The sequence below is a fragment of the Rousettus aegyptiacus genome, unplaced genomic scaffold (genome assembly GCF_014176215.1).
Source record: "Rousettus aegyptiacus isolate mRouAeg1 unplaced genomic scaffold, mRouAeg1.p scaffold_m13_p_3, whole genome shotgun sequence".
In the NCBI taxonomy this organism is placed as follows: Eukaryota; Metazoa; Chordata; class Mammalia; order Chiroptera; family Pteropodidae; genus Rousettus; species Rousettus aegyptiacus.
Genome location: NW_023416306.1, coordinates 125712688 through 125727815, shown reverse-complemented (window position 1 = coordinate 125727815; position 15128 = coordinate 125712688). Strand labels below are relative to the sequence as shown.

General features: G+C 30.8%; 1 protein-coding gene and 1 non-coding gene across 3 annotated transcripts in view; one reads left to right on the top strand and one right to left on the bottom strand.

Annotated features, from left to right (window-relative positions):
• The window catches only part of TEX9 (testis expressed 9), a 158486-nt gene that overhangs the window by 133172 nt on the left and 10186 nt on the right, over nucleotides 1-15128 (bottom strand). The gene's annotated exons all lie outside the window — the stretch shown is intronic.
• Nucleotides 9209-9327, top strand: LOC118601384. Its single transcript, XR_004950289.1, has one exon. It is a non-coding gene; the product is annotated as a 5S ribosomal RNA (ribosomal RNA).

Here is a 15128-nt window from a genome sequence, read left to right as displayed (position 1 = left end):
TTTTCCCCCTTTACTTTTTATAATAGTAGTACATTTCTTATCCAGAAAAGAACTTTAAAACAACTTGTGAAGTTCCGAAATATCCCACTGAAGTTTTGTCTGGAATTACATCAAATCTTGCATGCACGAGCAGACATTTTGAACTTCCTTCACTTCCTCTGCCATCAAGAGCTTCCTATTGTCCTTTCCTAGGAATTTCTCTTGAATATGAACAATAACCTCATCTGCTTCAGTCCCTTCCCACATCCTCTTTCATCTTGATCCACCCCTCGAGTATCAGCTTGTGATATTTTCTCCTACAAATCTTCCTATATACATCCATTAACTGATTATTTTTGGAAATTCTATGAAATTTCTTGATGTCTAAAAACCTAATTTTCAAATAATAATAGTTTATCTATTTACCTTTATTCACTAATCAGAACTTCCAATGCTATATTAAGTAATAATAGTGATGGTGGACTCCCTAATATTGTATCTACTTTTAAAAAATACCCCTTTTCTGTTTTACTTTAAAATATGCTACTGCCAGTGGTTTGAAATATGTATTCTACCACGTTAAGGAAGTGACTAGTCCTATTATTTTATAGAATATGAGTGATTTTGATTTTATTAAATACCCTTTTGTCATCTGCTGAGATTATTGTGATTTTTATCTGACTTATTTATATAATATATCACAGAAAAAAATTTCCCAGTGTTGAATCTTGATTGCTTTCCTGGGATAAAATCCTATGGTTCTTCTAGGTTAAAAATTTGTATTGTTGTCTTCTCTTACTTACACTTTGTTTAGCATTTTTTGCACCTGTATTATTAAGGTTAGCAATATCTTTTTATAATTTGAGAGAAGTATCTTAAAATGAGACTATATCAACATTTAAAGGGTAAGTAGTCACAACTTAGGCCAGAAATGTCTTTCATTATAAATGAAAATAATTGATATTCTGATAGATAAAAACAGAATCTTTTAATTTGATTAGCATGAACCCATATCATCTCATCATTCCTGAGAGAATCAAATTCCTCAACCTGTAGTTCTTAGAAGTGGATACTGTATTGGGGAAGAGGTATAAAGTGTAATAGGCATAAGGACTAACTGCAAACAATCACACCAATCTCACTACAAGTTCCTAGGTGAGAGACTTTATTTTCAAAGTGTAAGAATATTACAAAATTACTTTATTGTATAGATACTATAGATTTCTTTTGATTTTCACTTATTTTGACTACCTGAGTGCTTTATTCCTATATGCTAACCTCTGAATTGTCTTTTCATTTGCTTTAAAAGGGTTCTATTTTTCCCTTTCTCATTCTGTGACACAAATGTCTTTTAAGGCATTTCAAGCATGCAGGAGCCCTTACATTCAGAAATACTAGCATTTTTATAATGCTGAAGGTAATATGCAAGTAACTCAGATGCCATTCTACCCCTTCAGTAAAAAGTTTCTATCACACGTTTAAAAGAAAGAGTCTTGAATTCATGAAGTCCCTCTGAAGCTATAAAGGCCAACTTTGCTTGGGCTTCTGGTTTAATTCACTTACCGATATCCCAACACAAATCTTTGGTTGAAATTACTTTAGCAGATCTATGCCAGGCATTTGTTATTCATCTGGCTTTGCAATAACATTGGTTTTTTAAATTAATGCTCACTCTTAGGCATAAAATCTGGGTTGAGAATTTAAATGATTCACCAGGGACTGACAGATGTAGAAATCATTCCCGGCTCTAATGATTCTGTTATATCCCTCTTTAGATAACTTTCTTCTGGACGTCAGTTCTCTAAAATTACAAATATCTTTTTGGAGTTATGTTCTGTTGTATTTTTCTTGTGGATGAGGTTTCCTTTCCTTATAAATCTGTTTGAAAAAATAGAATAGGCATAATCTTGCTTTTATTTGCAGTAACCACATTCATACATTATTTATCTTGGCTCATGTAATTTATTACTTATGTACAGAAATTTTATCTATCATTACCCTTCTAAAATTTGCCTTTGGGTAGAATGTTCATAAGATAGGAGGAAAGCTATCCCTCTGGTCAAGTTATTCCTGCATGAGAATATATATATTTTTTGAGGCTTACACAATGTGAGGGGTTAACAATAAAATAAAAAAATCCTTCATTTTCATGACACCAAAGCCTCTTCTCACAATGCCAATTAAAATTGTTAGCAAGAGTAATAGGGAGAAAAATGTGTCCAAATTATCTCTTAATCCTCATAGTCATACCACATCTTCTATGTTTCTGTACACAAACGTAATACTTCTGAGATGTTTGCTTAATATAATTCTGTTAAGAAAACTGTTCTGATATTTGGAAATAAGGTAAAATATGAGTACATACCTTTTTAATGTCATTCCAAAGCACTGAGGGCTCTGTCTAAGGATTATTCAACTAGTAGGGGATTTTACTTATGCTTGACTTACATACTCTTAATTAGGGGCTAGATTCTGTGAATTAGGTATTAACTTTAGATTTCTCTCTGGAAGTAAAGGTAACCCCAATGGTTATGGTTCTCTTGCATTATAGGACATTAACTAGTTTGTATCTGTTAGCAAATGCATTTCAGCTTTCTTTTCACTAAATAACTATATAAATTAAGTTCCTCTAATTTTCCCTTGAAACAGTTTTATCATCTTCATAGTTCCTTCAATAATGAGAGGAGAATTCCTTAATATGTGGTCACTATAATATTTGTATAAGAAAGAAGTCTTAATTTTTAAAAAATTACATATTGATAATTCTCATGTTCAACACATAGTTCACTTTTGAGGCCAAAGCTTCCTCATTCCCCTCCCAAACTTTTTTCAACACAACATGAGGGTAAGTGGCTTTAAATACTGTAAAATATGAGATAACTATAAACCCCTGAGTCATATTTCTGAATGTAAACATTAATTAAGGCATTTTTTAAAAAATTTCCATCACTGGTTAAGTACATGCATAGGGGTTTTTCCTTAAATTAAAAAAAAAAAAAGTTCCAGTTATAGGTAGAATTTAATGGTTGCATCAGCCAATGTTCCAAAAGAAACAATTAGAAACAATAGATAAATGACAAAAATCACATTTTTAAAGACACCAGAGTGATGTGGAAGTAAAAACAAAAAATAAACAAAATTAAAAAACTAGATAATATTCCTGAGTGGGGAGAGCCCTTTCTAATAAGCTTATGCTAGCAAGCAATTTTTCTTCTCTGAAAAACTTTGCTAACTCTGGCCTTGGATTAAGGATTGAACTTGGTGAAGATAAAGAGACTAAAGTACATGAAAGGAAAACTGGCGGTTCTTTGAGAGGTTACAGAAGCTGGTGTGACAGACTGAAAATTCGAGGGGCCTATAAAAATACTAATCAAAAGAAAGTTGGAGTGGCAATATTGATATCAGAAAATTGAACTTCAGAACAGAAATATTTCTGGGAATAAAGAGGAAAATTAATACCATAATAACAAAGGGTTCGATTCAACGAGAATACACAAAAAACATTAAGTACACATATATTTAACCAAGATCTTCAGAATATATAAAACAAAATCTGTTAGAATTTTTAAAATGTAGACAAATCCAAAATCATAGGTAGCAATTGCAACATTTTTCTCTCTGTGATCAATAAAACAATTAGACCGAAAAATCAATAAGAAATTAGAAGACCTGAAGAACATTATCAACCAACTTGACCTAATTAATATTCATATACCACTCTACCCATCATAGCAGATTCCTTTTCAAGGAATATGAAACATTCACCAAAATTTGCCACAAAACAAACAACACATTTAAAAGAATTAGCATACAAAGTATGTTTTTTGGTCATTACAGAATTAAAGTACAAAGAAAGATTTGTGAAAAAATCTTCTATTTGGTAATTGAAAAAAAATAACTCTTCTAAATAACCAATGGGCCAAAGAAAATTAGCAAAAGAAAATTAGAAAATATTTGGAATTAACTGAAAGTGAAAATACAACATATCAGAATTATTGGGATGCAGATAAAGCTTTCCTTAGAGGAAAATTTTTGGTATGAATGCTTATACTAGAAAATTAGAAAGGTCTCAAATAAATGATCTAAGATTTTACCTTAAGAAAGTAGAAAATTTATATGAAAACAAAGGAGCTAGTACACAAAAAAAAAATGGGAAGAAGAATAAAGTTGAGGGGTTCTTTCTACATGGTTTCAAGATTTATTATAAATAATCAAATAATAAAGAAAGTGTGATATCATCGAAAGAACAGGCACATAGATCAATGGAACAAAGTAGTCCAAAAATAAACCCTCACATATACAGCCAATTGATTTTCAACAAAATTTCAACAGCAATTGAATAAAGTATCAGTTGTCTTTTCAACAAATATAGTGTGGAAAAGTTGAATATCCATTTGAAAAACAAAATGAAACCTCAATTCATAACACAGACCATACACAAAAAATTAAGTCAAATAAATTATAGAGATATAAAAAATCTAAAGCTATAAAACTATTACAATGAAATACAGGATAAAGTCTTTAGGTTATGCAAACCTCATAGCTTTCTTAGTCAATAATTTCATGAACTATAAAATTAAAAACTTCAGCTCTTCAAAAGACCATAATAAGAAAGTAAAAAGTTAAGTGACATACTGGGAAAAAGCATTTGAAAAACATATATCAGTTAAAGGTTTCATGCTCTATAGAGATTCTAAAAACTCAGCAAGAAGAAAATAAATGACTAAGGAAAAAAAACGGTGAAAGACTCAAGAAAATACTTTATCAAAAAAGTCATATAGATGACAAATAAGCACATAAAAAGATGCTTTACATCAGTAATCTTTAGGAAAATGCAAATTAAAATCACAATGAGACTCTACTACAATAACACTAGAATGACAAAAAAAACTTGACAATACCAAGAGCTGACAAAGACGTGGAATTTTTATACATTATTGGTGGGAATTTTAAAATGTTATATACTGTCTGATTCCATTTATATGTCAGTCTATAAAGAGCAAAACTAGAAGGTTAGAAAATAAGTCAGTAGTTGCCAGGGTGTAAGGGTATGGGGAAGGGCTGGCTGAAACAGAGCACAAGGAAGTTTTGAGGAATGATGGCATTGCAATATATCTTAATTATGATAGTGGCTACACAATTTCATGCATTTGTCAAAACTCATAACTCATATAGTAAAAATGGTGAATTTTACTATATAAAAATTATACCTGAATAAGTCTTAATTTAAGAAAAACTTATATAGAAAGTAATACAAAATAATTCAATAATTAATCCTAAAAAATTAGGAAGAAAAAAGAGTGAATGAGAGAAATAAAAAAAATAAGCAAGATGATAAACTTCAAGTCAGTTATATGAATAATGATATGAAGTGCAAATAGACTAAACACTCCAATTTAAAGAGAACTGAAGTGTGTGCTGTTACGTTTTAAATATAAGTACACAGATTGAAAGCAAAAGAATAGAAAAGATGTATCTTGCAAAATAGAAAAGATGTATCATGCAAACAGTAACCTTAATAAAGCTTGTGTGGTTATATGAATATCAGACAATGTAAACTTTAAGGCTAGAAGTGTAATAAAGACAAAGAGTGGCAATTCCTAAAGATAAAAGGGTCAATTCAACAGGAAAACACAGCAATCCTAAATTTGTATGTTCATAGTAACATAGTTTCAAACAATGTAAGCACACATTGATAGAAGTAAAGGAGAAATGGGCAATACTCCAATCATAGTTTAGTATATCTATTTCTGATGTGTTAGATGCAAAAGGACTAGATAACAAATTTCATAAATTATATAGAATATTTGAACAAAATTATTAACAAATTTAACCTACACAATATATAAAAATATAGGACACTAAAGCAAGCAACCACAGAATACACAATCTTTTCACATGCGCATTAAATATTATTGAAAATATGATATATGCTAGGCATAAAGCAAGTCTGAACAAATCTCGAAAAAGTAAAATTATATTGGGTATGTTCTTGGGCTGTGGTGGAATGAAACTAGAAATCAATTAATAGAAAGATAACTAGAAAATCTAAATGTTTGGAAATTAACCAATGCTCTTCTAAATAACCCAGTAGTTGAGAAAGTATAATGATTTTAGATTAATGTAGATGCTATTGCTTCTGTTTCTACTTGGCTTTCTTTGTTGTTGTCTCTCAGAAGTTATCATTTGAGTGCAAGCAACAGGCTTCTTCAGCCTCCAGAGACAACAAAGAGGAGGAAAGATCCTAAGAGGCAGGTCTTTGGTTTAGACTTAGACTTGGGCAAGATATGTCCCCCTTAGCCATTAATTTCCTTATATGTAAAAGAGGAAGGTTGGGCAGACTAGAGTTTTATGCTTCTTTCAACTTTTACCATTTTATGCGCCTGTATTCCAGAGATTTGAAATTAAATCTCAATCCAAGCTATATAGCTACTGGAGAAATATGTATGAATCGCATTTCTGTGACTTGTCCCCAAGAGATTGTCTTTCAAATCTTGGTGCTGTTGAACAGACTCAGTAAAGATGGCAAAAACTATTACCTAAACCCAATGAGCCAAACATGTGGGATTCTGATAGTGGGACTCTGTCATCTTTATAACTCACGTTCTACTTGGAGCAACAAAAAGATTTGTGTTACATTGTTTGAAAAGTATCTTAATTGATTAGCTATATTTTTTCTATAATTTTGGAGTGTTTCTCATTGTGACCTATTCTGCCAATGACTCTACTGAAAACAATTTGATCAATATAAAAACATTCAAGCTATGCAATACTAAATAAACTAACAAAAACAACGGAAACCAGATATTGAAAACAACAAACCAAAATTAATGGGGCTTGGCTACAGCAGTGTATGTGCTCAATTTTTTGTTGCCTTTCAGCTCCAAATTCCACCTGTTTTTCTGCTTTGTGAAATGGTGTTGAAGCCCCTTAAACATTTTTTCTTGACAGCTGGAACTTTGTTATTAGAGAACCCTGAAATACATTATAGGAAGAAAACGTTTTTGCTTCCTGGTTCTGGTGTGCTTGCTCAGCAAGCTTCTGGAGACATTCCTTTCCCTGGCACTAGGTTTCTGCAGGACACAGTGGCCAGAAGCACCCAGCAGCCAGCAGCTTTCTGTGGCACCCCTTTCAGGTGGTTTTGCAGCAAAAGGCCTCCAGTGAGACATCTCCATGTAAAGTTTTCCTTGGCCCTCCAGAGGGTGGATTTAGAGCACCTTCTAGCAGAATGGCACCACAACAGCTTCTCTGTTGTCCAGTAAGCCCCAGTGGTGCCTTCTACAGCAAGGTCCGGAACTCAGGCTTGGGGAGCCTCTTTCTTGGGTATGCTATCTCAGCTCTGTAAGTAGTGGCTTTTCCATGTATACACTATTCCTATATTCTTTAGTATCCTCTTTACTTCTTCCTAACTAATCTCTTATTACTACTATTCCCTGATGTAGTTAAAATTCCTTATATTAACTTTTTTTCTGTTCTAATTACTATGTGAGTTCTCTCTCTTGATTCGACCTATTGATTCACAGTGCTTAGAAGGAAATTGACTTTAAATGCACATGTTAAAAAAAATTAAAATCAATTTCTAAGTTATCATCTCAAGAAGTTAGAAAAGGAATAGAAATAAGAGGTAATTAATAAAAATAAAATTGAGCAAGCAGAAAGCTGAAATAAGTTAGAGAAAAATCAATGAAATCAAAAGTTTGTTCTTTTATAACAAATTTGACAAACTCTTAGCAAGACCAACCAAAAATAAGAAAGTATTAATTACTAATATCAGAATGAAAGAAGTATATCACTGCAGATTACATAGACATAAAAAGATAATACAAGGTTATTATGAGCAGTTTGATATAAATAAATATGACAAGCTAAATAAAATAAGAGATTTGCTTTAAAATCACAAATTATCTTAATTGACACAAGAAAAATCAGAAAATCTGAAGTTGTTAAAATATCAAGTCTATAATTAAAAACCTATCCCCAAAGAAAATTTCACATATAGATGTTTCTCAAGTAAACTCTCCCAAACAGTTAAGAAATAAATAATACTAATTTTAAACAACCTCTTTTAAGAAATAAGAGAGAACATTTCTTCCTAACTCTTTTTATGAGGCCAGCATAACCCTGATAAAAATATGATGAGGAAATTATGAGAAGAGAAAATTATAGAACAATACTTCTTATTAACAGATACACAAATTAGAACAAAATGTTAAAAAATCAAATCCAGGGAATATATAAAAAGGATAATACATTATGTGCCATGACCAAATTGGCTTATTTTAGGAATAAAATTTTGAAAGTTAATATAATTTGCCTCATTAATATAATCAAAGTGAAAAACCTAATTACCTCAACAGATACAAAAAGGCATCCGATTAAGTTAACTACTAGTTCATGATAAAAACTCTCAGCAAACTAGGAACAGAAGAGAACTTATTTAATATGATTAAGTTTATATACATATGGCCTACTGCTAACATATTGAATGGTGAAATGTCAAGTGCTTTCTCCCTGAGTTCAGCAACAACTCAAACACATTTGTTTTATTACTTCTACTAATCATTGCACTATAGGTTTTAATTGGTGTAACAAGGCACAAAACAAAAATTATGAGGCATGACTACTGGAAAGGAGCAAGTAAAATTGTCATTCTAGGTAACATGTTTGTAAAATAGAAAAACTCAAAAGAATATATACACTATTAGAACTAATAAATGGATTTAGCTAGGTCACTAGGTATAAATTCAATAAATAAAAATCTATTTTATTTCTATGTATTTGCAAAAATAATTAGTAAATAACATCTTAGAAACAATGCTATTAACAAAAGCTTTGAAAAACCTCAAATATCTAGGAATAAATCTGATGAAAGGCATCAAGCTCACTAAACAGAAAACTACAAAATGTTGCTGGAAAAATTCTAATAGACTTAAACAAATAGATAGCTATACCACATTCATGAATTAGGAGATGTAATATTGCAAAGATGGCAATTCTCCCAAAAATTGACTCAGTGCAATCTCAATTAAGACCCCAGCAGATTTTTCTGTGAAAATTTATTAGAGGATTCTAAAATTTATATGGAAATACAAATAACATATAATAGCTAAGAAAACAGGAAGAAGAAATTGTTGGAGGATTTACAGTATCAGGTATCAACTTGGCATAAAGCTACAACATTTAAGACAGTGTGGTATTGGTGCAATGATAGGCAAATAGAACAGTGGAAGTCTACAGCTATGCCACCCTGAACATACCCGATCCCATCTGATCTTGGAAGCTAAGCAGGGTTAGGCCTGGTTAGTACTTGGATGGGAGACCACTTAGGAAGACCAGGGGCTGTAGGTGTTAAAAAACAAACAAACAGACAAACAAAAACAGTGGAACAGAAGAGAGAGTACAGAAACAGGCTGACACAAATGCAGTAACATGATGTACAACAAAGTTCCCACTGCAATTTTGTGATAATAAGATTTTTTTAAATAAATGATGCACGAGCAATTGGATAATTCATATGGAATGAACAGACTTTAGATAATTCATATGGAATGAACAGACTTTAACAGTATTTTATACCATTTATAAAAATTAATTTCAACTGAATTATGATCTGATATAAAAGAAAATCAGTAATTTTCTAGAATAAAGGTCAGTAAATTCTTTTTGTAAAGGACCAGAGAGTCGCTATTTTTTACTTTATGGGCCACATGGTTTCTGTTGCAACTAGCCAACTCTGCAGCCATAAATGGATGAGAATGGCCATATTCTAATAAAAACTTACTTACAAAAAAGGTTGCTGATCATACAGGCCATAGTTTTCTGACCCTTATTCTAGAAAGTAACGTAGAAGAATAATTTTATTACCTTGTGGTAGGCAGTGATTTCTTAAATAAGTCCCAAAAAACTATGAACCATTAAAGAAAAGATTAATACATTAAAATTCTAAAATTCTATTTATCAAAAGATACCATTAAGAGAGTAAAACAAGACATATCCTAAAGAAAGATATCTGTGATATATGTAAATATATCTTTGTATGTATATGTATACCTATCATATACATTGCATATATATCCAACAAATAAGGTATATCCACAAGATCTAAGAAATGCCAACAAATGATAAGAAAAAGATAAACAGCTCTAACAAAATGAACAAAAAACTTGAGCAGACATTTTACAAAAGAGAATGTCTGTATGGATATAAATAATATCCATTAGTTATAATATAACTAATCATATTAAAAAGATGCTTCAAATGATTAGTTATCATGGAAATGCAAATAAAAATGAAACCATAATGAAATACGAGAACACAGAACGTCAGAATGACTAAAATGAAAAAGACTGACAATACGAAGTATTGGCCAGGATATGGAGCAACTGGAATTTTCATACAGTACTAGTGAGAGTACTAATTGTTACAACTGCTTTAAATCACTGGAGTCTACTAAAGCCTCCATAAGATCCAGCAGTTCCAGTACTAGGTATATAAGAGAATGCATGAATATGTCACACGAAAGACATTTACAAGGTTGTTCACAGCAGTTTAGTTCATAACAGCCCCCAAATGGAAATTATCTCAAATGTCTATCAACAACAGAATGGATAAATAAATTATGGTACATTTATACATCGGAATACTACGAGCAATAACAAAGAACTGATATCACAGATGAGTATAGCAGACAATATTAAACAACAAAAAAAAGCCAGCCATAACTCTGATTCTACTTCTATGAATTTTGCAGACAGACAAAATAATCTATGGTGATGGGTACAATGGAGGAGCACAATGAAGCGTTCTGTAGAAATAGTCTATATCTTGATCAGGGTCATGGTTACATGAATTATACAGATGTAAGAATTCATTGGTCTGTATACTTACAATTTGCACACTTTATTCTATATGTTAAAACTAACAAAAAAGTTAAACAATCAGAAGTTTACATGAGTGTATTTTCACTGAAAGGTTCAAACACTGAAATATAGAGTAAAACATTAATCCTACCTTCATTTCCTGACCCTCATTCCTGCTGTCCTCCCTAAAAAACATTAAGTGAACTTGCTTTCAAATTATTTTGTATAAATTCTCATGCATATATGCATGCACATTTATGTGTAACATTAAAAAATACATTCATGCTTTATAATAATTTTGTATTTATTTTCACTCCAAAAATAAATTATGCAGTCTTGTCTATGTCTAATACAGATAAGTTTCATTTTCTACAGATGCATAATATCCCATAGTACCAATGTAACATAATTAAGTAGTCATTTACCTACCAGTAGATATTTAGATTATTCCTAATTTTTCACTGTTTTAAACAATGCTGCAACAAACATTCCTGAATTTTCTTTGAGCACACAAGGAAGTACTTTGTTGAGCACTATGAACAATTAATTTCTTTTGGCTAAAGTTGTAGAAACAAAATTGTTGACTAAAAGTGTAGAGTAAATTTTTTGTAAATTCTGCCAAATTGCTTTCGAAGAAAGCCTTACAAAATACATTCTAATAAACTGTACATGAAAATACCTAATTCCTCACACGTTTATAAACACTAGATATCAATTTTTAAAAATTTTGCCAGTTCTAAGGGTAAAAAAAAATATGCAATTTCTGTGATTTAAAATTATATTTCTATTCATCATAGATATTACTTTTATTGAAGTGATTATATCTTTTGCACATGTTTCTATTAGGTTGTTTGTATTTTTCTTATTGATTTTTTGTGTTTTGTGTATTACATACATCTCTCTCTGAACATAGAAAATATATTTGTAATTTATATATACAGAACATTTTCTCCTGATTTTCCACCTTTAACTTATCTTTCTCTTATCACATGGCATTGGCTACGCCTCTCAAAATAGTATTAAAAAATGGGAAGGCTTCTAATACTTTATCTTTAGGTGTGATGCTTGTGTATACAGATATCTTTAAAACTGAAGTTTCTACTTTTGGTTTGGTGAAGTCGTTTTCTCTCTAACCAAAAATAGTTGTCAAATTGTGTGAATGCTTTTTTGCATCTCTTAAGATAATTGTATATTTTTCTTTAATTTGAATATAAATATTTGCATTAGTATTCTGAATTTTGAATCACCCTTGTATCTGCCAGATAAATCTTAGTTATGGCTTTAAAAAATACATTTCTGGATTCATTTTGCTAATACTTAACTCAGGATCTCTGTGTCTGTATTCACAAACAAGTGTATGCTTTTTTTGTGTGTAGTTTTAATATTCAGGTGATGTCAGCCCAAGGTAATGAATTAGAAAACTTTCTATTTTTCTGATACTTTCAGTTTATTAACAACATAGCAGGAAATTATTTGTTCCTTTCTTGTAGAACCATCTGTGTTTGGTGACCTTTTATAAGAGAGTTTTGACTACTTTTTCAATGTACTCAGTGCATTTTGTTGTTTGTTCTTTTAAGGTGAGTATCTCCTCTTGGATCAATGTTGGTGATATATATTTTCTAGAAATCATGTTAATCTAGATTTTTCTAATTCTTTAGCTTATATTTAGCATTTATCTCAGACTTAGAATCTACTCGAAACCTATAATTATGTCTCCTTCTTATCTCTAATGTTGATAATCTCCCTCCCACCTTCTCTCCGTCTCACTCTCCTCACGCTCACACCTTGGCAAGACATTTTTGGTTCTCTTTGATCAGATTTTAGTTTTATTCAAATTTACCCTACCCTCTATTTCATTCATTTCTGGTTTTTTTCTTTAGTAATACTTTTCTCGCATATTTCTATTTTTTCTCCATTAGCCTTTTAATTTTTATGCATGATTTACTTTAATCTTTTCTTATTTTCTAATGTATGCATTCAAGGGCATGAATTCTGAATATATTTAGATTTTGATTTGTAATGATCTCATTATCCTTCTTGTTGTAGTGGCTAAATATACTGGTTCTGGACTATATTATCTAAGTTCAGATCTCAACTCCATCATGAATTGATTCTGTGCCCTCAGGCAGGTGATTTTAACAGAGGTTTGTGTTTCAGTTTCTCATCTGTGAAATGAGATGATAATAAAATCAACCTATCAGGATTACTGTGATAATAAAATGAGGTAATCCATGTAGACCACCTAGTACAATGCTGGTTATATAGTACTGTTTAATAAATTTTAAGTATTGTTATTTCTAAATAATCGAAACCTTATTTATTTATTAAATATTTTTTGCTTATTTCTGTTCTTTTTATTCTTTTTTTAAAAAAGTTTATTGGAGTAACATTGGTTAATACAATTATTTAATTTCGGGGTGTACATTATAATTTGATATCTATATATTCTACTCTGATTACCACTCAGAGTCCAGTTTCCTTCAGCTACCATATATTTGAGCCCCTTTACCCACTTCTCCAAACCCCCTATATTTGACCCCCTTTACTCTATCTACCTCTTCCCTCCTCCCCCAACCCTTACCCTCTGGTAACCACTAATCCATTGTCCATGTCCCTGAGTCTCTGTTTGTGCTGTTCATTTGTTGCTTTTAGGTTTATATCCCACATAGAAGTGATATCATGTGATTTTCGACTTTTTCAGTCTAGTTTATGAAACATTAAATTTTTTTTTATTAGTTATGCAAAGTTAAAGTTATTTAAAAGCGTATTTTTCATTTTGAAAATTATATTTCTTATTTATTAAATCCAAATTTCACTGCAGTGTGATCAAAGAATGTCACTTGAATGATTTCTTCTCTGGGAATTTATTAACATTTTCTTTGTGTGTTAACAGCATGTGTGTTTGAAGAGACTCCGTTCAGTGTTTACTGCACAAAAAAGTCCTTCATACCTATTCGATCAAAATTCTTTATTGTATTTTTCAAATCCTTTTTACCCTTACTTACCTTTTTTTCTACCTAATCTATTAATTTCTGAGACATTTTGAGGTCTTCCAAAATGGCTGTGTATTTTCATTCCTAGTTGTATTTCTATCAGTTTGTACTTTATAAGTTATAGTATAAACATGACTTTTGATGCTATATTGTTAGGTTTGTAAAGATCTGTCATATAAAGAATTTCTTATAAAATTGTATCTTTCATCAATATCGAATATTTTTTATCTTATCATATTAAATTCTCATCTAATATTAATGTTACCACACTTACCCATTTTTAGTATTTGGCCAATATATCTTTGTATGTTCTTTCATTTTCAACCTTCTTTTTAGATGTATTTCTGCTAAATAGCTTATAACTAGATATGTTGATATTCTCGTTTCACAAAATTTGAGGTTGTCTTTACTGTGTGTGTGTGTGTGTGTGAGAGAGAGAGAGAGAGAGACAGAGACAGAGACAGAGACAGAGACAGAGAAAGACAGATAGACAGAGATCATGGTTTTAGAACTTCCCTAATCTCTGTTGTGCTTCGTCTCTGCCATCTTTATGTTGTAATCATCTAGAACCAACATCTAAGATTGATCTGCAGGCCAGATTTGTCCTGCTGCCTGTTTTGTAAATAAAGAATTATTGGAACATATGCCTATTCAATTACCTATTATCTATGGCTGCAGAGATAAGTATTTGCAGTAGAGCTGAGTATTTGCACAAAGCAGAAAATATTTACTCTCTGGCCTTTTACGGAAAAAATTTGTCAACATCTAATTTAGAGTTTAATTTTATGTTATTAATTTTTAAATAATGCCATATTTAGACAACTACAAGTTAAATAGTTTCTTTCCTCCACTGTTTTCTGAACATCTTCATCATTCTTGGATTCATAATTTATTTTGTTAGAGTTCATAGTACAGCCAAACTTCTAAGGAGAGTCTATTGGTGAGCCACATCTGCTGAGCTTTTTATTTTGACAATCATGTTTTTAATCTTTAGATCATTGTTTGCTTCATTTTAATAGCTATAATAACATCCTCAATCTCTGTAAGAATAATTGTTATATTTATAATACTTATAAGTATATATTTTACTTGTAATTATTTTTGTCTTAAAAATATAAAATAAAATTTATAAAATAATTTATACTTATCTTTTAATTTTAACTATTAACTCTCATTCCTTAAATATTTTTCAGAATTTATTGAATTTGGTGCTTCTGCGAACTTGTATTCTTCTTGTGTTTGATTATTCTTGTACTTTGTAAATGAGAATCCCTGTTAGCTCTGCTTCTGCTTAATG